Source organism: Brachypodium distachyon, chromosome 3 (genome assembly GCF_000005505.3).
Source record: "Brachypodium distachyon strain Bd21 chromosome 3, Brachypodium_distachyon_v3.0, whole genome shotgun sequence".
Classification (NCBI taxonomy): domain Eukaryota; kingdom Viridiplantae; phylum Streptophyta; class Magnoliopsida; order Poales; family Poaceae; genus Brachypodium; species Brachypodium distachyon.
Window position 1 is genome coordinate 23,865,908 of NC_016133.3, and position 24,070 is coordinate 23,889,977.

The 24,070-nt window shown below is 47.4% G+C and overlaps 1 pseudogene; it reads left to right on the forward strand.

Moving 5' to 3' along the window:
* The first annotated feature begins 15,269 nt into the window (after positions 1–15,269).
* Positions 15,270–24,070, forward strand: part of LOC112271658 — a 46,526-nt pseudogene continuing 37,725 nt past the window's right edge.

The following is a 24,070-nucleotide window of genomic DNA, read 5'->3' on the forward strand; positions in this document are numbered from 1 at the left end:
GAACATACCATATGATCTCTGGACAATTCAAGATAATTTTAGTAAATAAAAATATCCAATATGGTTTTAATCAAAATAGTTTTATCCAACATAATGTTTATAAATATCTTTTGAAATTTCAATAAACACCAAGTAAAAGCCAATAAATATTTCTATTGTCCAAAGAGCTCTTAAATTGATTTCAAACACCAACTAAACACAACTTCACCGCTAGATATATTTTCCAAGTTTATAATTGGGAAAGTTATATTATTTCGATTATTCTCCTCGATGGATTCTATGTTAAAACATACATTGCTAACACTAGAAAACTTTCTGCTTCTTTCTATTGAGATGAAAAAGGAGAAAAAGTAGATTTCTAGGGCTGCAAAATTCATAAAAAATGGGAACCATTAACTAGAATTCTCTTTTTTTTATTTGCAGTAGTAAACGAGTCTTAAATGTGTATCTTCCCCCCTCTTCCTTTTAAAGGCATAATAAAAGATTCTTTTTTTATACCTAATCCATGTATAGGTAAACTCCAGGTCCGAACAGCATTATTATCCAAAGATCCCCTTTATGTACATATCTCTATGGGGAATCGTGCTTTAATTTTTCAAAGCATTCCCTCTCTTTATCATTTTAATAATTGTTGGAAAGCATTTATAATTGATTCAAAAGTTCCAACGATTGTCTCAAATGGTCATGGCATCCAAATTGGAAATTTGGGATGTTAATAAATCTTTCAAAAATAAAATAGGATATTAAGATTCAAAGCATGATCCAGATAAAATAAAAAGATGCAAATGGGTCCAAATAAAATACTCTGAACTTATATAAATCTTCTGACCATGTTGTTTATAATTTGGATAGTCATATTAATCCACTATTTTCTTGAATATTCAAACATGATGTGGAAAAATTTAAATAAGTCCTAAAAATTCAAAATCCTTCGGAATATAACAACCAAAATATCTCCAAAGCCAATATTTTAATTAAAATGATTATTTTATTTAACATTCCAAAATTAGAAAAATTGGGATGTTACAAACTACCCCTTTAAAAGGAATCTCGTCCTCGAGATTCGATGAGGCTAGAGAAGAAGGTTCACTCGTCTCTTGAAGCGATCCCCCTTCACAAGGGTTCGATCTCTGTGCTTACTTGTGCTAGTCCCTGGATCGACTCACTAGCACACACAGTTCAAGATGTAATACCAAGATACAAAGGTCAAATGTACTTTATTACATCGTATCATCCAGAACTTAAATTGTACTTACAAACTTGCATGACCTCTTGGGCCAGCATAAACAAATAATGTTCAAAACCATGACAACAATGTATCATGAAGCTGCAGCGGAAAAGTAGAGTAAAAGGGCCTCATCTACCCCAAGAGGAGAGAGCATGGTGGAATGTAAGCACATGACCCATGACAAAACGACGAGCCTCACTCATCGTCGGACCCACCTGCATTATTAATTGCAGCCACTGCGTGGTCAATACATTTGAATGTATTGGCAAGCTCACTAGAGTTATAAAGGACCTACCAAGTACATGCATAGTTTGGCTAAGTGGGGTTTGGCTATTTTGCATAAAAGCATCATTATTCAAATCCTATCATTTTTAGACAATTAGTTTTGAATTCTATTGGACACGGGGTAGAAACACCCATGCTCCTATTAACCTAGGCACATTGAGTAGAAACATCAATGCTCCTACCCAGTTCAAACCATTCATTTTATTAAGAAATTGGAATGAGTGAGACTTTCCTTACAGCTCCGATGTCTAGTTGCTCATAATTGTCCGTAACCGGGGACACGGCTAAGTACTTAGTTTGACACTCTCGAGAGGTGGTACACTTTACCCACAAGAAATCGACGTGTTAATCCCTTGCTGTCCTCCAGGTGGAGTAGCAACGGCATCGATTACAGGAATTTTCAAAACATATTCCCCCAAACCACCTGAGGGACGCGCCCCCACCTACACTGCTACATACCGATGTCACCTCGGATCCGGGTTCATATTTCTTACATCCATCCTGGCAGAGCCCATAATACCATGTGGTTGTACTGGAAGCTACTAAACAGGAAACTAGTCCAGTCTCTGGTTATCCCGGGTGGCATCCCACATTGTGACGCAGGCGCTCCCCGAATCGCACGGGGAGGCGACCATGGACGCTCCCGAATCACACGGAGAGACGACTCAGCGGGCCCCATAGAAATGGACCTAACGTCACGACATCCGAAAACTCAAAGCAGCCCACCCAGGATGGTTCATTGAATTATTTGTTTTGCCATACGCTAGGAAATTCATATTGTAATTCAATAGTATCACATTGTATTAATACCACCCTCGTATATTATCATAGCATAGAATTTACTACTACGATGGCAATTGGTGGTAAGGTCATGACAAAGGTATCCTATACTAGTAGGATAGATCATAGCTAGCATAGATACAATAATAATCCTGACAATGCAACTAATAAAATCTAGTGCATAATAAAATAATAGGTGAATGATCAAAGTGAACTTGCCTTGATAGTAGTTGGAGTTCAAACACTCGTCACAATCGCAAGGTTCGCTCTCCGAGAATACTATACAATCAACAAACATATACACACACATAAACACACAATACAAACATGACAAAAGAATATGTATGCCATGATGTGATGCAAAACATGTGACATGAGTGGGTTGGTTTTATTTGGGTGATCTACTGGTCCAAGGCGTTGATAATTAAGCACATGCAATTAGGGTTTTTAAATAAATTGCAATGGCTAGGATTTAAACTCTAAAATGAGGTTTTATTGGCATCAGCCAGATAGATTAGTTCAAAATATTTGTTTCTCTGTCCCATTGGACAGAGGACAATGAAACAAAATTTTGGGCACTTGTTTCATTCAAAAAGGACTTCTAGATAATTAGTTATGATTTAAAAGGCATAAAACCCTAATCTGTAATTTGAATGTGATTCAATTATTCAAATTTGAAATTGGACAGTGCCAAAAGATTCTAAATTTCCTAAGGATTCCAAAAAGGTGCGGATCACTAAATTTGGCCAAACAGATTTAAAGTTATGAACATTTGAAGTTACAGGGGCCTATCTGCAAAAGTGCCTTTTATTAATTCTGGGGGATTAAAATTACATTTTTATTTTATAAAAACCGGGTGACACGTGGCAGCTTCTGATAGGCGCGTACCGGTTCACTTAAGGGAATTAACCCGATCTAATCCGAGCCGTTGATCAAAGATCGGACGGACGGGGGCTCTCGGGCTTACCTAGGGTTCCGGCGATCTTCTCCGGCGACGGCGCGGCACGGGCGGCGGCGGCGCGGGGTGCTCCGGCGACGCGGGCGGCGCGGGGATGGCCGGGGTCGGCGCAGCGCGGCACGGCGGAGACGGGGACGGGGTCGGTACGGCTTCGGGAGGCCGGAGGGCTTGCCTAGGACGGCGGAGACGCGACGGCGGACTCCGGCGAGGCTTCGGGGGGCGGTCGGCGGGCGCTGCAGTGGACCAAAAACGTCGGCGCGCGCGTCAGATGAAGCGCGAGAGAGAGGGAAACAGAGAGAGGGCGGCCGCTTCGAAGGTGTCTCACCGCGACGTCGTCGGAGAGAGGAAAAACGGTGGCGGACGGAGCTTCAACGGCGAGAAATCGGGGCGGCCTAGCGGCGTTCGAGCGGGGGCGAGCAGGGGGAAAAGAACGGCGGGGGCGAGGGCTTTATAGGGACGCGCTCGGGGCTGCGAGAACGGGACGGAGTGAGGGGATTGCGGCGGAGACGGCGCGCGGTGGTGAAAACGGCAAGCACGCGGGGATCGCGGCGCCTTCCATCGGGGAAGAAGGCCCTGACAGGCGGGCCCCGCCTGTCAGCGGCCCGGGCGCGCGCGCGGGCGGACCGGGCTGGTCCGGCTCGGTCGGACGCGGTCGGTTCGAGCCGGTTCGGTCGGGCTGGGCCGGTTCGGTCCGGTTTTCTTCTTCTTTTTTTTTTTGTTTTCTCAATCCTTTGATAACTTTTGATTTTGAACTCCGAATTGGCCCCAATAAAATCCAGAAAATTTGTAAAATCATGTTCTACCATGATACAACTTTTGGAAGTAGTTTCTCCTCAAAATAAAATATGTAAATATACATTTGCCCTATAAATGCCTTTAGGGCCATATATCTGTTTAAATAAAATACTTTTTCAACTCCAAACAATTATCCAAAAATTATGGGATAGCTCATATGTGCACTAAACCCCTTTTATATATAACCTTTAATGGTTTGAAGATCCAAAGCTCAAATGGGTGTAAACCCTAGGGTTTAAAATGAAATAAAGAATCTTTCCAAAGCCTTTTGAGATTCAAAATTTGAATTCAAATATGCAATTGTGGCATGATGTTTATGAATGCAATGCTCATGTAAAGGTTTGAAATTTTGGGATGTTACATCTCTCAATCGAGTTCCTTATTATTTGTGTGTCTCAGTAGGGTTGGATGGGTTTCTTCTTCACGGGGCAGCTACGAGTGTAGTGGCTTCTTGCTTTGCTTGAGAGTCTATCAGACAACTCCGTATATAAACTTCTTGATAACCTTTTCCTTGGTTTGGCCATTTGTGGCGATATGTCAATTGCTCCAATACTTGTCTCAGATTTTGTTCTCTATGGTGGAGGAGAGAATCTTCGAGATATCATCCATGACATCTTCAAGCTGGCATGGTGGCTACTATTGTACAGAAACGATGTGTAAGGTCAGACTAGTCAATTGGATCCAAACATAAAGTGCAAACTTTCTGATAATATCTTCGAGTGCCCAATTCACTGTTCCGTTATGGCCATTAGTCCGTAGGCGGATGGTAGTATTGAATTGAAGTCGAGTGCCGAATGCTTCATGCAATTGGTTGCAAACTTGAACGTGAACTGTGTTCCATGCTCCGATAATACCTTCTTTGGCACTCAATGAAGACAAACAATTCTTCTCATATCCAACTTTATGCTATCTTAGTTGGAATGCAATCGGCAACTTGCTGACCTTCAGTCTTGAGGTACATAAATGCTTGTTCTAAGCTTACATGAGTTCATCCAATAGGGTCGACTTTACTTCCATGATAGCTAGAGATTCTTTGGTACTACCCCCAAACTTGAGTTCTTGAAATTACGCTTCATATTCTTCCATCCAATCATACTTCTCCGTCTTCCATGGTCTTGCAATCTTAGATAATTCTTACTAGACCTTGGAGGGGTCTATCCTAGCACATTATGTCTTGAGAGAACGATTTCCTTAATCCAGAACTTACACTTGCTGAACTTGACATAGAGCTGGTGTTCCTTGAGGTTTTCCAACACCCTCTGAAGATGCGTCTTCATTCTTTTACTTGATTCATTGTAGGATTGAGCCAGAATGATTCCTTCCTTCTCGAGAGTGACAGGTGATATAGTAGGTTCGTCATCTTCAACATAGTAGTCATGATCACAACTAGAATTGTTAACCAAGTGCTCCGTAGCAGTGCATGTCCCATCTCTTTGTAGGCTTGATGTATGATTCAAAAAGCCGTCTTATCTTCCTTGAAATTCCACAAATTTGTCTTGAGCATAGTCCTCACTTTGCTTACCAACTTCTGGTTTTCAGATAGGAAAGAATTGATCCAAGGGGAAAGAAAATGTCTATTACCCCCAAACAACAAAAGTTTTCTTATCAAAATAATTTTATTTGCGGCTGTCAATAAATCGTGACAGCTCACAAATCACGATGTCTAATGTTAGTACCATATACCAAGGGGGTCCTATCAAGGTCAACTTGTCGTCGCTCGGTGCTCCGACACCGGGGGCGTGCAGCCACGTCCCCCTTTTAGGTTCGGTAGGGGCGTCTGGGGTGGAGACCAGATGATCGCCGGCACAGCCGATGAGGCCCTACGGGGCCGGCAAGGCAAAGTGCTAGGGGTACGCGCTGGTCCAAGAACAGACGCACGCACGTTTTTTACCCAGGTTCGGGCCACCCGGAGGTGTAAAACCCTACGTCCTGCATGTCTAAGCTGATATTGATTACGGATCAAATGTTTACAGGTTGCCGGGCAAGCTCCCGGGCTTTCTCTCAGTGGCTAGGCACTCCTCACTACTCTCCGCCGGCTGCCTACTGGAGCCAGTAAGCATCTATCGAGCGAGCTTCACCCAAACCAACTAACTGACCAACTGACTCTCCTCTCCCACTGTCTGACCCGTCAACCCCCTAACCCCCTTGACCGTTGGCATGGGTCCTCCTTTTACACACAAGGGGTGCCACATGTGCCACGGTGCATGGGCTACAAGTGTCCAACGGGGAGGCACGCAGCTCTCCCTAGTGAGCTGGTGGCATGCATGGGTGCCAGCTCCGCCGCTAGGGGCCTACGACCCTAGGGTAGGATTGGACAACCACTGTTCCTTGGATCGGACGGGTAACTTCCCGTCGGTCGGCTCGTTTACTGAACCGCGCGCCTTACTCCTTGCCTTGGTGGGACCGCCCGTCACGCGCCCGTGTGGCGCTGTCCCGTGGGCCCCACGACCCGAGGCGGGGGCACGCGTCCGGGAACCCCCAGTCCCCGCAAGTCGGCCTGGGAAGCACCCGGGCTTAGCGCGCCCGGGACCTTCCTCCCGGGAAGCAGCTTCCCAGGAGGTGCCTAAGTGGGAATATTCCCAGAAGCCCCGCTAGTCCCTTGCGGGCTGGTAGCTTGCTGGGAAGCTCGTTGGCGCTCCCGGGGATGAGACCTTCCCAGGAAACCCGGGGGGGGGGGGGGGGGGCGCCACGCGTCGCGCAGCGGTGGTACCCCGGGTGCCACCGGTGCGACCCAACTTGAAATATTACATTCCTTCATAACTTCATCCGTTGAAACCTTCGAGAATCCTTGTTGAAATCTTAATCCTCAACTTGTCAGCCACAACAACTGGGGTAACTCTAATCCTTTTGAAAAGGAGAGGAACGCTTGAATCCTTTTAAATGGGATGAGAGCATCAAAGAATAGATGAGAGTAGAATATGAGAGTTTTCAAAATATTTAGTTTTTGCAAATAAGTCCTTAAGGTATTTCATAACTAGGGTCACGTCCTACAGACAACATGAGCTCTGATACCATCTGTGGCGACCCAGACCCGCAAGGATCCGAATCTCTGTGCATTCTGTACTAGTCACTAGATCAATAGCTAGTACACACAGTTCCAAGATGTATATCACAACACATATTCTTTATTTCATCGAAAAAGATAACAAAATTCAGAGTATTTATTACACAGCGGAAAAGCAAATAGAACACCAATGAGTCCATCAACGCCACAGTCTTGTTGAGTATAGACCCGCGACCCTACTTAACCTTTCTTCACACGTCGCAATCTGCACATGACACGTGCAGGTCAGTACATTGAATATACTTGCAAGTTACACCTCCGAGGTTAGCAGAAATGCAAGTACATGCTTAAGGATAATTGTAACATCCCAAATTTTTCCCATTTTGGAATATTAATTAATATTAATTATTTATCTAATTTGTTGGATTTGAACATATTTTGGTTGAGAATTTCTGAAGAATTTAAATTTTTCAGGACTTGTTTGAATTTTTCTCACCATGTTTGAATTTTTATAACAAAAGAGTGGATTAATACGACTATCCAAATTATATCACATGGTTGAAAGAATTTAATAAATTCAAAAGTATTTAATTTAGATCCATTTTTGCATCTTATGTTGTTGTATTGGATTTCAAGAACAGAAATGAATCCTATTCCCTTTTTGAAGGATCTGATAAAGGATTTATGGGATCCCAAATTTCCAATTTGGATGCCATGGCCATTCGAGAGCATCATTGGAATTTTCGAATCAATTCAGAAGTTTCCCAACATTTAATAATATGACTTTCCCAAGTATACAGTTGGAAAACATATTTAATATTTCACTTATATATTGGTTGATTATTATTTTGGTATACTCTTTTCATTTCCAAAGTAAATGACATCCTCACGTGAAGATGATTTTCCAACATTTATTCAAGAGTGGGAATAATATGACTTTCCTAATCCTATAGTTGAGAAAACATTATCAAAACTCCGCATGTTCTTGGTCGCGTTAAAATCAATTATTTGATTTTTCCAACACTTGCCCATTTGTTAATGAGACGGAATAATGTGACTTTACAGATTATCAATTTGGACAACATTTAATTTGGTGCGCGTAAGCTTCATTTGGTGTTACAAGCCCATTTGGAAATTTATTGGATCTTACATATATTTTTCTGGATTTATTTGGAATACATTTTAGGTTCATATGCATTAAAACCTATTCAAAATATTTTATCCCATGAGGAAATTACTTTTATTGCTTTCTAAACAGGTAATTACAATTTCTGGAATTTCTCCGAATCCATTTGGTATTTTATTTGATTTATTTGAATTTCTAGCGATTTATGGACACAAAAAAGTATTTTACATGCCTTTTCTTTTATTTTTTTCTATTTTCGGGAACTACCGCTTTCCCTTCATGAAAGCGTATTCCACTGTAACCCGTTTTCACTTAAGTGTACCGAAGAGGTATCTTCTAATCTTGTCCATCCATCTCTCATCCAACTGCCCATCTTTTCCCTCCCTTTTTCTTTTCTTTTCTCTTTTTCTTTTTCTCCTTTCTTCTTCTTCCTCACGCACACACAGCACTCCCGTGCTCTTTCTCTGCGTGTGCCCCTCCTGGCTGAGGGCCATGGCTGCCTGGCCACTGCCAAGCACATGCCCTGGACGCCTCTGCTCTCCTCCGCCGCTCGCCGCCGGCAGATGCCGTTGCCCAGCCCGCGCTCCGCTTCTGCCTCTGCCCAGCCCGAGCCCAAGCTCCTGCCGGACTTCATGGCCGCCACCACCTCAGAGTCCATAATCTGAACCATTTTCCTCCGCGTTTTCTGCTCTAATTCGTGACTCTCACATCAAGGAATCAATCCCAACAAGATTGAAACCATCCCGGACTCTATTTCGTCCGAATTTTAATCGAAACCAATCCCTATCGACGCCTAGAACACCATCCACCACAGCCTCGCCTTCGGAAACCTCTTTTTTCGCTTAATCCCATCAACTCCGGCGAACTTCATCTTCTCCGGTGAGCTTTCTTGTTCTGTTTTTCAAGCTGCAGTCTGTTTTGATTAGCCTACTTCTATAGCTTGTACATTATCAACCGTATATCCTATTTAGCCGATTCCTTCTGCTATGACTAGATCACGTCGTGCTCCTCAGATTAGGTAAGTTTGCATGCCCCGTCTGGATTAGCTTCAGTAGTTAGTATTTATCTGAAGTTGCTATTCACTGCATGTTGCTTCTGGATTATCCACCTTTCCAAATTCTTGCAGACTATTCCATAGATCCGTTTGGTCTCAAACCTTCTGCAGATTATCTAGTACATCATGTTCTACACATCAGTGCAGTTGTTGCAAAAGTTCTGTATCATCTACACTAGTGCATCCATTGCTCCAGGTTAGATGCTATCTGTGTTGAAACATTGATTAGCTGTATTCTCAAGCCCCTATCTTTTGATCCATTGCTCTAGATTAGATCATTCTTTCCGTGTTGACAAGAATACATCCAATCCTCCATCCTGCCCCCCTTTTTGCACCTTCTCATGTTCATATACAGTATCCCATGATCCATAGAAGTTCATATCGGTTAACAGCTAGAACTTCACCATTTCGACTCCAATTCAATCCTAGCTTTTGTATCGATTTCTAATCCAAGTTTCCTTTGCATCTATCACATGTTATGATCTGATCAAACATGTCCTTGTCTTCAACTCGTTTAGATTAGCTTTCATTTCTCTATTTTGTTTCAACAACTTGGAAATTCTTTTCCAATCTTGTTATCATAAACACTAGGTTCTTTACCTATCTTTTCGAGGTTTGGGTATCACTAAAGTATGTAAATCTACTTTCAATGTGACAGTGCTAACAGATACCAAGTTTGGTTGATCATGCACTGATGGGGTTGTGTCGGTAAATGTGCACGAAGTGGACTAGCCTGTAGAACTTGATATTCTCTACGGTCTGCAAGCAATTTTCACACTAAAAGGAGCTATGGACAGGATTGACTGATTTGCCAAAGACAGCTACTCTAAAACAGTGTGCAGGGAAAACCGATTCCTAGTGAAGATGTAAATTCCCTACGGGGTTGAAAATTGTGTACAATGGATGAAAAGGAAACGGAACCTATGATTCTGTACAATATGATCTTGGTAATGTGTATCCCAATTGGAATCATCTCCAAACGGATCAAAGGTGCAGTAGCTATGGACAAATCAACATGTCTCGGCAGCAATTGACAGAACACAGTAGGTATCTTCGGATGAATATCTACTGGTGAAGATGGATCTAATCGACAGAGACCTAATTAGCTTAAATGTAGAGCATAGCTATATGTTCAGAACGCCACTGGATTCATCTAATTCGGAGCTATGGTTCATGAGATAAAGGCTCTGGAAGATACCTAATCAATACAAAGGTGTTGGGAATACACTTTTCCAGTGAGGATGCACCAGGGAAGTTGAATGTGGTCATGTGCAAAAAGTCATGTAAGATGTAGATAACGATCTGGTGTATGATCTACAGGCGATTGGAATACTAAGGGATCTACAGAATACTGTATACAAATTTCGAAAGATGGCTAATCCAAAAGAAACATGCTGTGAATAGCAAATTCCAACGAAGATCCATGACTGAAGATAATAGGAACGGGGTATACAAAGTGACATGAGGTGTAGAGATTGATATGGTCTATAGAACTCAGAAAGAATTGACTAAAATGGTCTACGCGTTGGACATATACAAGCTCTGGGAGATAGCTAGTCAATACAGCTGCTGCTGAAAGTTTCTCACCGAGGATAGGAGTTCGCCGGAGTTGAGGGAAAAATAGCGAGGAAGACCTCTGCGGGGTAGTTGCGGTCGTGGAAGAAGTCTAAGAGGTCGCGAAGAAGTAGATGACGTCCTTGGAGGTCTTAGGGACGTCTCCAAATGGCGGTGACTAGTGCACGATGTGGCGTCAGCGTCGATCGTCGGAGGTGGCGCGGCCAGCGGTTTCCCTTCATCGCACAACCTGGTCAAGGAGATAGAAGGGAATTGCGGGAGCCTCTACGTGCAAGGAATCGATGAACGGGGCTTAGGAGCGAGCTCACCTTCAAAAATGGAGGCGACGGACGGCGGAGGAAGACGGCCATGGAATGAGATGTGGAGAGCTTGATGGGAAAGCCTATCAATAGGATAATGAGGGAGGAATGGTAGGGGCTTGATATGACGTGCTAGGACTTGGCTTTTATACGCCGAGGAGGGAGATCGGGAGGCAGATGCCGACGGTCGGCATTCGGTGCGCGTCAGTTTGCCGGGGCAATAAAGGATCGAAACTCATGATGCATTCACTGAATCGGTTCGTGGACGGATGGGGATTAATTTCCCGGTCTTAATTTGAAGAAAACCGCTCGGGATCGAGAAGATCGAAGGGAGATCAACTGGCGGCAGTAACGTTCCAGCTTCTGTTTCATTGCTCGTGCGAGAGGAGGAAGACGAACAGGGGCGCTCTAGATGGGCTGGGGCATTCGGCAGGTATTGGGCCGAGAATAAGGTGCGGCCCAGGAGGAAATAAAAAGAGAAAAACGAAAGGAGGGAGTGGGCTACGGCCAGTGGAGGAAAATGGGCTTGGGCCAAGGGTAGGTTTTGGTTTTTCTAACCTTTTCCTAATTACAAAAATATTAGGAATTCAAATATGGCTTTTCGAACATACCATATGATTTCCAGACAATTCAAGATGTTGCTGTTCTAGAAAACAACAGGAGTACGGGGTGCCAATGCTCGATGGCACAAATTCGAGAATAATGTGTAAGGGGTGTACGCCGGCCTTATAACGAAGTTCGCCGTACACTTGAGACAAGTTGACATGTCGATATTTTTTTAATAGGTTCGGTCGACCTTGCGGGTACGACTTAGTCCTATGATAGGAGAGGCTTCGAGGGGGTCGTTAGCCAAGTGCTTGGGCCGAACTCGTCTTCCCAAGTCACCTATAGCGAGAGATCTTTCGAGGCTACCTCGGACTTGGGCCGAACTCGTCTTCCCAAGTAGCGAGGTTAGGATATCCTCGAGACTCTAACCCGATCGCTCTACTTCGAGCCGAGGCCGTACTAGACAACCCGGAACCTCGAAACTAGGATTCCTAAGGTGCATCCCCGAGGTCGAGTCGAGACTAGGCTCGACCCAGGAACTTGAGAGCGGGCTCCTTAGGTTGCTCTAGCCCTCTCCCCTTATTCATATGGAGAGTGAATGATACGTGCCCCCATGGGGGAGGGGTATTTATAGCCTAGGGGTTCATGACAGAAGACTATGGCTATCCTTGAGGGAGAGGGAAAGTGAGGGTAAGGTGGTAAATTCGTTCTTAGAGCATTCTTGGCCCCTACTCTAGCTCCTTTGACCATGGCATGGGAGGCTTGACCCTTTGACTCCTTTGACCGGCGCTTAGTTGGCATGGCTATGCCTTGTTGGCGTTTTGACCGGTCTTTGGGATATGTTGACTTGGTCGTTGCCACGTAGGATTGCGGCCCGGCCCATGTAAGGATTTATTATATTACAACAGTAGCCCCCTTGAGCCGGAGGTATTGGGAATGCCTCCGAGTCAACTTCAACGTCAATGGCGTGCCGAGATTCTTCTTCCGGCATCCGGATCGTAACTCTCCTTGGGACGAGCCACCGGCTAGGTAGGTTTTACGAGGAAACCAGGCCTAGGTGGGCTGCCTTGCGAGGTACTTGTAGTTCCGGAAGTCTTCCCAGCAGACTCGAGGCCTTCGAGGCGTTGTGTTGGGGGAGCCACCGGCTAGGTAAACTTCCTCGAGGAAGAAGATAGACCTAGGTGGGCTTGTCGTATCCCAAGGGCTCCTGGGATTCTTCCTTCGAGACCTTCCTTTTGAAAAGTCATGGCCATGAAGGCCTTTCTTGCAAAGTTTGGAGACCGGGGGACTCCTTTTACAAGGTAATGAAGCTGCAAGGGTTTTCTTGTGAATTTCGGATTGTCCGAGGGTCCCCTCGCGAACTATCGAGCCGCCAGGGAGCAGCCTGCAATTTTCCACGTCCTGGGGGGCTTTTCCGAAAAAGGGGCTCCACTCTGGGCTGCCCATTGTGCTCGGGCGTGTTCCTGGGCCATGCCTGGCTTTATGGGCCTCATGGGCGTGCGGGCCGCGCCTGACCGGGCCCAGGAGGCTTCTTTTTTTTGTGTGCTCGTTATTGGGCCGAGGCCTTCTGGCCCACATACCGGTTCGCCGGTTTAAGTGAGGAGATCGGACAGTTAGGGGAAGGCCGAAGCCCTAGATCCAACGGCCGGGGCTTATCTTCTTTCTTTGTACGAACCAGAAAGGTGGGAGTCCTCCTTTCCTCTTTCGTAGGGGGGCATCGCTGCCAAGGGTGACGCCGGCGACCGCAGGGGCACGGCTAGGACGGCGCGGACCAGTCTGGAGCGACCAAACGGCCACCTCCTGCCCCCTCCTTTGCTTCTTTTCGCTTTTCCCCCTTTCGTTTTTGTCTTGGCATTGGACAGAGGCTTGTCCCCGGCCGGAGACGTGTCGATACGTGGATGGCTAGGCCCGGACGTCGAGGGGGGCCGTTGGCCAATAAAATGGAGCAATGGGGGCCTTGAGAAGACATGCCCCTCTCATTTCCTCCCCTTCCGGTGCTGAAGACAAGCTTGGCGGCATCCCAAGGGCGGGGCGAGACCGGTGGCAACTAGAGCACCGTTGGAGCATGTAGCTAGTCCCCTACGCTCACCTGCCGTTCGTGCTTGCTTGAGGATTGTCGAGTCGTCGTGGGGTTTGAGCTTTCGGAGGCTTGCCGGCTTTAAGAGGTGCTTGCGGTGCTTGCAATTTGAGACGAGACAAGGAGGCGCGCGGCCTCTCCCCTGCCCCTGCCGAGGTGAGCTTTGCTCGGGGGGATCCTTTTTGGCGTGCCCATTTGATCGGGAGTGCTTTCGGCGATGTTGAACGGCGCTGTGCCGGCCACTTTCATTTCATCGAGCACCTTGCGGGTGCGGTTGGCGCGATGCGAGGGTGTGCCCATCGCGGTCGGGGGACACGCAGGGCGTGTCGTGGATGCGCACAGGTGGTAGTGGTGCCCGTGGGTGACACGGCGCGCGCGATTGCGCGAACAGCCACGCGGGTGAAGCCGTCTGCCCCGGTCGGGCAAAGTGTGAGGACGCGTCCGCGGAGGCCGAAGGAGGCAGGGGCGCGTCGTGAGCGCGCACGCACGCGGCGCGACGTGCCATGCCAGGGCAAGGCATGGAGGTGCCGAAGGGAGGAGCCGGTCCTGCTTCGGCGCGGGCCGTGGCGGGATGGAGTCGCGGCGCGTCGCGGAGGGTGTTGGTCGTTCGGTCAAACACCGTGCGCGCGTTGCCTCATGCGTTACCTCTTCTCTCCCTTTTTTTTTGTGCCGGGCTAGGCCTTCTTCTCTTGTCGGGTAGACCGAAGGGGGGCCTTGGGCCTCGGGAGAGCATCGGGCCGCCTAGGGGGGCCGGTTATTCTTCCTCAGCCGGGCGGGATTAGGGAGGCCATGGGCCTCGGGAGATTGTTGGGCCGCCTGGGGGAGCTGGGCTCCTGCTTCCCTTGTCGCGACGTGGGCCAATGGCTAAACACTGGCGTGCTGCCAGGCTGATCTGCCGGGAGGTAGCCGGGGGGAGTCGAGCTCCCCTCGCGCTGCCTTTCTTCTTTTTTTTTACCCTCTTGACGATTGAGTTTTTTGCGACGTAGATTTTCCCTAGTTGCTTTTTTTTTGCAACTTGTACTAATCTTTTGGCGCCTTCTTGTAGGTGCGATGACGGGATCCGACGTGGAGCGTCGTGACGGCGCCGGCGGGAGCGTCGAGAGAGAGGCTTCCCACGGGAGCGGGGGCGATGCGCGGACATCGGGAGGCAAGCCGCGGAGGTCGAAGAAGGTCACCCGCCCGGAGAGAGGACCTCGGCCTGAGCCGTGTCTGGCCGTGCCGGGACGGGTTCCCAACATTCTTCCGGCGTTGGTGACGACTGAGAAGGACTTGTCGGACCTTGTCGAGGCGGGCTACATCCGCAAGGGCCTTGCCTCGCTTCCTGACGAGGGTGAGCTTCGACTGGAGCCGCAGAGGTGTCGAGGGCACATCGTCGTGTTCACCAGCTGGTTCCACGCCGGACTGTGCTTGCCGGTGCACCCGTTCTTGTAGGAGTTCCTGGATACCTATGGTATCGAGTTGGCGCAGTTGCTTCCTTCGGCGATCCTTCGCCTGAACGTGTTTAGGTGGCTTTGCGAGACCGCCCTGAGGGAGCCTCCGACCATGAGGTTGTTCTTGTTGCTGTTCACCATCCACGTGGAGGAGCGTCGCATCCCCGACGAGAGCACTTGGAGTGCTTTTGGGTCGGTCGTCGTGAGGCTCCATCCTGGCTTCCACGACAAGTTCCCCCTGATGCCGGTGAAGAGCGCGGTGCGCCTGTTCGATGGATGGGACTCGCAGTGGTTCTTCCTGGACGTTTCGGAGATGAGCTTGCGTCACTCCGGCAGGCTCCCTCGACACTCTGGGCCTGGGGGGCTTCGGGATGTCATCCGTCCCATGGGCACGTCCTTGGTCGAGGAGTGGGAGCTTGCCGGCATCAAGTCGGCTCGTTCGGAGCGTAACTTCCGCGACCTTCTCGAGGAGATGGTGATGGCGGGCCGCTTCATGATGAGGGCGCGACCATAGACGGAGCTGGGGATCCCCTTGGCCTTCCGTCACCCATGCCGCGTGGCTAAGCGTGAGTTTCGTGATACTTGAGTCGTTGCTTTAAGTATTTGCTTGCTTGATGCTAATCCTGTTAGTGTTTGTGCTTGTTTTTCAGCGGCCTTCTCCCGAGAGAAGGCGGCCGAGTGGGCTTCCCAGATGGTTGGGCCGTACAACTCGGTGGAGCATCGGGCCTACGTCGATACCATCAGCGAGGGAGGGTGCCACAACGTTGTGGCAGCGTGCTTCGACGACTCGGTACCGATACGCCCAGATCCCAAGTTCGGGAACCTATCAAGCCGGTGAGCGGTACTCTCGTCTTGCGACTCCGTCGATGATCGCCGTTGATTCTCACCTAAGGGATACTTGTGGGAAGCTGAAGCCTCAGGTCGTGCTTGGGTTGGGTGCGCCGGCGGCCCCAATGCCCAAGATCCCTCGTCCTCCGAGTTCACGCAAGAGGAAGGCTCCTTCTCCTGACCTAGCCGACGTGGCTGAGTCGAGGTCCCCCTTGATAGAGTCCATGAACATGCACCTCGCCGGGAAGATCGACATTGAGAAGATCCTGCCTCCGTCGCCTCACGAGCATGCATTTTTCACCCAGAGGACCGGGCTTTAGCTCCTTGGAAGCCAGCGGCGCAGGTGTTCCAGTGTTCTCTTTGTCTCGTGGGCCTGTGGAGGAGAAGCTTTCCGTCACCGGTGAGTGCACGCGTGTTGAGCGTTTTAATTACCTTTCATGAATGTTCTCACGGGGTTTTCCTGTCTTGTTCAGGTATGGAGCTTGCGGCGCCTGATGCTCCCGGGGCCAAGCCCCCGATTCTGGAGGAGGGAGAGGCGCTTCCGAGGACCAAGGGAGGGGCGAGAGATCCGCTCGAGGCGTTGGAGCTTGTGAGTCTGCTTCCCTCGTCTCCCTTCTTGCTAGGTCCATTTTGCCAGCCCGCGCTCACGATTCTTCTTCCTTTGCCAGGTGAGAGGCTTGCTCGAGGCTGTGGGCACTCTTCCCGCTCTCAAGGCTCAGGTTGGGGTGCTCTCGGTGGCCTTGGATGCCAAGACCTCGAAAGCCACCCTTTCCCTGAGTGAGTTGGCTTCAGAGAAGGCGCGGCGGGAGGCCGTCGAGACCGAGCTTTCTCGGGTGTCAGCGGAGCTTGCGGCCATGGAGGCGAGGGCCACCGTCATCTTCCTCGCTGAGCAACGCCGCACCTCGGCGGCACATCCCCGAGCCCGAGAACCCATCGGTTTCTTGTGGGTAAATTGTACAACCACTCGAGATTGTCCCCGGTTACGAACAATTATGAGCAACTAGATTTGGGAGCTGTAAGGAAGGTCTCACTCATTCGAATTTCTTAATAAAATGAATGGTTTAAACTTGAGATAGGAGCATTGATGTGTCTACTCAATGTCCATAGTTTAATAGGAGCATCGGTGTGTCTACCCGGTGTCCATTAGTTAACATTATTGTAACATTCAATTGTAGTTGGGTAAAATATTTTCTGCTACCACGCAAAATGCCTGAACTCCACCTTGACATGTACTGCATGTACATTGATAGGTCTATTATAACTCTCTGGTGAACTTGCCAATACATTCTATGTATTGACCACGTCGTGGCTGCAATTAAATAATGCAAGTGGATCAGACGACGAGTGAGATTCGTCGTTGTTTTTGGGTTTCGAGCTTACATTCCAACATGCTTCCACTGTGCTGTTGATTTGGCTCCTGTTTATCTATCGTTTTCCGCTGTCAAACTCTAAATTATTTTGAGCTAACCCGAGAGGTTGTGCAACTTTGTAAGTACTATGAGTTCTGGATTAAGACGTTGTAATAAATTTACTTGACCTTTGCATCTTGGTATTTCATCATGAAACTGTGTGTGCTAGTGAGTCGATCCAGGGACTAGCACTGTAATCACAGAAATCGAATCCTACCCGGGGTCGGTCGCGTCACACTTCATAGGTAAATTCGTGGTTGTGTACATTGATGATATATGAATTTACAACGTGATCTAAGCTTTATGGTAATCTTGATAAGTGCACATTTTGGAAAGATAAGGTCATAATTCTGGGATATGTTGTTTCTAAACATGGAGTTGAGGTAGATGATTCTAAAATTAAAGCTCTTAAAAATTGGCCTACTCCAATGAATGTTAGTCAAGTACGAAGTTTTCACGGTGACGAAGCTCCACTTCGGCAATGCCCATGTTGAGGGGTTTTGTCTTTAGAGAGAGCGACATGCGTGTGTGTTGGTGATCCCGTCAGCTAACAAGGACACATGGGACACGATTTTACCCAGGTTCGGGGCCCTCGAAAGGTCATACCCTTACGTCCTGCTGTCTGATCTGGTATTGATGGAGAGATTACAAAGTTGCCGTGGAGGCTAGGGTGCGCAGATGAGATCTGGCGAGTGCGTCTAAGTGGCTTCTATGCAAAATTGGATCTCTAAGGAAAGAGAGAGTCTGTCCCGGGGGAGAGAATCTGTCCCGGGGGAGAGAGTTGTCCTTCTTGTCTCCCCCTCTCGGTCCTTTATATATGCAGGAGGCCAAGTCTCGGGTGGAGTACAAGTCGGTTATAGTAGAGAGATGTACTCTAATTGATCTTCCTTATCTTGAGTCGCAAGATTAGGCATCCAGGCTTATAGTAGAGAGATGTACTCTAATGTATCGGTCCGCCGAGTGGGCTTCATGCTGGACCATAATAGGTATACCAAAGATGAGAACCCGATGGGTCACTCCCACGTCAGTAGCTCCTGAGCTAGCCGAGTCATAGACTTGGGTAGAGACTTAAAGCCGGAATCTTTGTCTGTCATGCGTTGAGACGGTCATAATCGACAATCTTGAATGGAGGAAACGTCGACTCAGAAGTGCGTTGACTCAAGGCTTCAGCTTCGAATGTAAAGTCATCGATTTGGGAGTTCGTCGAGTCAAGTTATAGTATGTACATCAAATGAAGGGATGCCTGACGTGGTTATGACTAACCACATACTCGACTCGAGTATACCCGTCATTGTCCAGCTGGGGGCCCACAAGGAAGCCTACTACGACTCCAGAAGTCCATATGCCAAATCTTGCGACTCAAGATATGTCGGAGCAAGGGTCTCCGGCACCGGGGATGCCGAGAACCCCCTTGTGGTTCGGTGAGGGGCGAGGCGAGCGCTCCTGCGATCGGCGGCGTGACGTAAGACACGAAGTGTCGACACTCGGATTTACCCAGGTTCGGGCCACACGGAGGTGTAACACCCTACGTCCTGCTCGGAGTTGTATTAACGAAATTTGTGTATGCTCTTACAGATTGCCCCGGGGAGTTCCCGGATGAGCTACTTGCTCTCCTAAGAGATTCTGCTATGACCGGGGGCACTACTAGTTGCTACTGACTGATGTTCCAACCCTTTGACCGATGGTCTTGGTCCTCCTTTTATAGTAAAGGGGATAGCACAGGTGCCGACGCATGCAGCATCACACGTTTCCTACACGCGTGTCATTGCCACAAAACTCTCCCTACTGTAGTTCCACGCTGGGCTTCATGCAGCGCCCAGGCCACTGTGCATTGTAAACAAAAATGCTCTTAGGGTACCCGCTCTAGACTTGTTGGGCAAGACTGCCCCTGCGGATGTGAGTCCTGTCGGTGCATTAAATGCACTACGCCCGCTGTGTGGTCTTGTCTCCGCTGTCCCGTCGGCCCCACCTACGATCCCCGAAGCCCTGGTACCGTTGCCCGACAAGTTGCAGGGAGCGGACCGGTAGCTTCCTGGGTTCGCCCCTCCCGGGAAGCCAGCCTAGCGGGATCTCATCACTTGTGACCCACGTGTCCCGTGCCAGTGGGGCCCCGTGGGCCACTGGTACAACAGTAGCCCCCGGGGGTGGGCCGGCAATCTTGAGCTCCCGAGCAATATTATCCTTGGTCGGTTGCCAGGCTACGCCCTTCCGATGCGTGGGTCCCCAGGCCAAGCTGGGAACCCGGCCACGTAGGCCATCGATACGCCTCCTTCCGTCGGAACGGGAGGGGCGGGTGCACGATCTCGGGCCCCACGATCCTTCTGTGACCAGGGAGTTATGGCCACGTCGCGCATACTGTCTTGATTCCTCCAAATCTTTAGGGCGCTTGATTACTAATTGAAGCGATCCCCCTTCACCAGGGTTCGATCTCTTTGCTTACTTGTGCTAGTCCCTGGATCGACTCATTAGCACACACAGTTCAAGATGTAATACCAAGATACAAAGGTCAAAAGTACTTTATTACATCGTATCATCCAGAACTTAAATTGTACTTACAAACTTGCATGACCTCCTAGGCCAGCATAAACAAATAATGTTCAAAACCATGATAACAAAGTATCACGAAGCTGCAGCGGAAAAGTAGAGAAAAAGGGCCTCATCTACTCCCAAAGGAGAGAGCATGTTGGAATGTAAGCACATGACCCAGAGAAATATCGACGAACCTCACTTTTCGTCAGTTTCACCTGCATTATTAATTGCAGCCACTACGTGGTCAATACATTTGAATGTATTGGCAAGCTCACCAGAGTTATAAAGGACCTACCAAGTACATGCATAGTTTGGCTAAGTGGGGTTTGGCCATTTTGCATAAAAGTATCATTATTCAAATCCTACCATTTTTAGACAAATAGTTTTGAATTCTATTGGACACGGGGTAGAAACACCCATGCTCCTATTAACCTAGGCACATTGAGTAGAAACATCAATGCTCCTACCCAGTTCAATCCATTCATTTTATTAGGAAATTTGAATGAGTGAGACCTTCCTTACAGCTCCAATATCTAGTTGCTCATAATTGTCCGTAACCGGGGACACGGCTAAGTACTTAGTTTGACACTCTCGAGAGGTGGTACACTTTACCCACAAGAAATTGATGTGTTAATCCCTTGCTGTCCTCAGGGTAGAGTAGCGACGGCATCAACTACAGGAATTTTCAGAACATAATCCCCGAGACCACCTGAGGGACACGCCCCCACCTACACTGCTACATACCGATGTCACCTCGGATCCGGGTTCATATTTCTTACATCCATCCTGGCAGAGCCCATAATACCATGTGGTTGTACTGGAAGCTACTAAACAAGAAACTAGTCCAGTCTCTGGTTACCCCGGGTGGCATTCCTCGGTTGCAACGCAGGCGCTCCCATAGAAATGGCGAGACGACTCATAGAAATGGACCCATAGAAATGGACCTGACGCCGCATACATCTCCACTTCCTCAAAGGACGGTTCATTGAATTACTTGTTTTGCCATACACTAGGAAAACTATATTTGTAATTCAATAGTATCACATTGTAATAATACCGCCCTCGTATATTATCATAGCATAGCGTATCACTACTACTATGGCAATTGGTGGTGAGGAAATGGCAAAGGTGTCCTATACTACTAGGAGAGATCATAGCTAGCATAGGTACAATAATAATCCTAACAATGCAACTAATAAAATCTAGTGCATAATAAAGTAATAGGTGAATGATCAAAGTGAACTTGCCTTGATAGTAGTTGGTATTCAAACACTCTTCGCAATCACACTGTTCGCTCTCCGAGAAAACTATACAATCAAGCAAACATACACATACATAAACACACCATACAAACAAAGAATATGTATGCCATGATGCAATACAAATCATGTGACATGAGTTTTGGTTTATTTTAAACACACCAAAGCATTGATAATTAAGCACATGCGATTAGGGTTTTTAAACAAAAGCAAAAGCTAGGGTTTAAATCCTAAAATGAGGTTTTATTTGCATCTGCAAAAAAATTTAATTCAAAATATTTATTTCTCTGCCCCATTGGACAGAGGACAATAAAACAAATTTTTGAGCACTGGTTTCATTCAAAAAAGACTTATAAATAATTAGTTATGATTTAAATGGCATAAAACCCTAATCTGTAATTTGAATGTGATTTAAATATTCAAATTTGAAATTGGATAGTGCCAAAAGATTCTACACTTCCTAAGGATTCCAAAATGGTGTGGATCACTAAATTTGGCCAAACAGATTTAAAGTTATGATCAGTTGAAATAACAGGGGCCTATCTGCAAAAGGACCATTTAATTATTCTGGGGGATTAAAATTACATTCTCATTTTATAAACCAGGGCCACGTGGCGCGTTATTATTGGACGGTACCGGTTCGGTTTATAAATAAATCCGAGCCGTTAGATCTAACTTATAAAGATCGGATGCTCCACAGTGCATACCGGTTCGTTTTATAAGTGATCTAATCCTAGCCATCGATCTAGATCGGACGGACGAGGGGCTAGGGTTTCTTACCGGGCGGCGGCGGCGGTCATAGGTAACCTCTTGACCTCGCGACAATATCTTGAAAGGTCCGATGAATCGGGGTGCTAACTTCCCTTTTATACCAAACCTCTTGACACCGCGTATCGGTGAAACTCTGAAATAAGCTCTGTCTTCAGCTTCATAGGTAACCTCCCTACGTTTGGAATCTGCATAGCTCTTCTGTCTTGACTGAGCCACCTTCAGTCGGTCTGGGATGAGTCTAACCTTTTCTTCGGCATCCTTTATCATATCCGGGCCGAATAGGCTACGGTGTCCTACACCATCCCATAACAATGGTGTTCTGCATTTCTTTCCATACAAAGCTTCAAACGGTGACATTCTTATGCTGGCTTGGAAGCTGTTGTTGTACGAGAATTCTGCATACGGCAGATTGTCATCCCAGCTGGATCCATAATCCAGAGCGCAGGCTCTCAACATGTCCTCAAGAATCTGATTTACTCTCTCGGTCTGTCCATCCGTCTGGGGATGAAAAGCTGTACTGAATTCTAGTCTCGTTCCTAGAGACTCATGTAGTTGTCCCCAAAATCTTGAGGTAAATTGGGTACCTCTGTCTGAAACTTTTTCCTTGGGTACTCCATGTAAACACACTATTGTAGACATGTAGCGTTTCGCTAACTGTGCACTGGTGTATGTAGTCTTCACTGGTATGAAGTGGGCAACCTTGGTCAAACGGTCAACCACTACCCAAATAGAATCATATCCCGCTCTAGTCCTTGGTAGCCCGGTGATAAAGTCCATGCCGACTTTATCCCATTTCTAGTCCGGTATAGGCAATGGTCTCAGTAACCCTGCTGGCTTCTGGTGTTCTGCCTTAACTCTGCTGCACACACCGCACAAGGCAATGAACTCTGCGATGTCACGCTTCAATCCGGACCACCAAAATGTTTCCTTGAGGTCCATGTACATCTTTGTGTTTCCAGGGTGGATTGAGTATGGTGAATCGTGGGCTTCTTGCAAAATCAACTTTCTGATTTTCGGATCTTGCGGTACGCAAATGCGTTTTCCAAACCATATGGTTCCCTGATCGTCTTCTCGAAAATCTTTGGCCTTTCCACTAATCATATTCCCTCTTATTTCCTTTATTTCCGAATCATCTTTTTGTGCTTCTCTAATCTTATCTAGCAGTGTGGGTTGCACTTCCAAAGTGGCTAAATAACCTTCCGGCACTATTTCCAGTCTGAGGTCTTTGAACTGTTCGCACAACTCTGGTGGTAACTCTCCAGCTGTTAGTCCATTTACATAGCCCTTGCGGCTTAATGCATCGGCTACGACGTTAGCCTTGCCTGGATGGTATTGTAAATTCAGGTCATAATCTTTTATCAGTTCTAACCATCTTCTCTGCCTCAGATTCAACTCCTTCTGAGTGAATATGTACTTCAGACTCTTATGATCGGTAAATAGCTCACAATGCTTTCCCATCAGATAGTGCCTCCAGGTCTTCAGGGCGTGCACTACCGATGCTAACTCCAAGTCATGAGTGGGATAGTTGCCTTCGTGGCTCTTTAGTTGCCGCGAAGCGTATGCTACAACTCTTCCTCCTTGCATTAACACTCCTCCCAATCCTTGACGTGAGGCGTCACAGTATACTTGAAAATCCTCCTGTAGGTCAGGCAAAACAAGGATGGGTGCGGACACTAGCCCTTTCTTCAATTCCTGGAAACTCTCTTCACAAAACTCATTCTAGGCAAACTTCTTCTCTTTCTTTAACAGCTCTATCATGGGTTTCGCTATTTTGGAGAAATTCTCAATGAATCTCCGATAGTAACCAGCAAGTCCAAGGAAACTACGGACTTCTTCGATGTTCTTCGGTGCCTCCCATTCTGTAACTGCTGCAACCTTAGCTGGGTCAACGGCTACTCCGGCTCCTGACACTATGTGTCCAAGAAAGCTGACTTCTGATAACCAAAATTCAGCTAGCTGCTTCTTCAATTCTGTTAACTCATCCACAGCCATCTTATATGGTCTCTTGGCTATGGGTCCACTTCCTGGCATTAGCTCAATAAGGAACTCCACATCACGATCTGGTGGCATGCCTGGTAATTCCTCTGGAAACACGTCTGGGTATTCCTTCACTATTG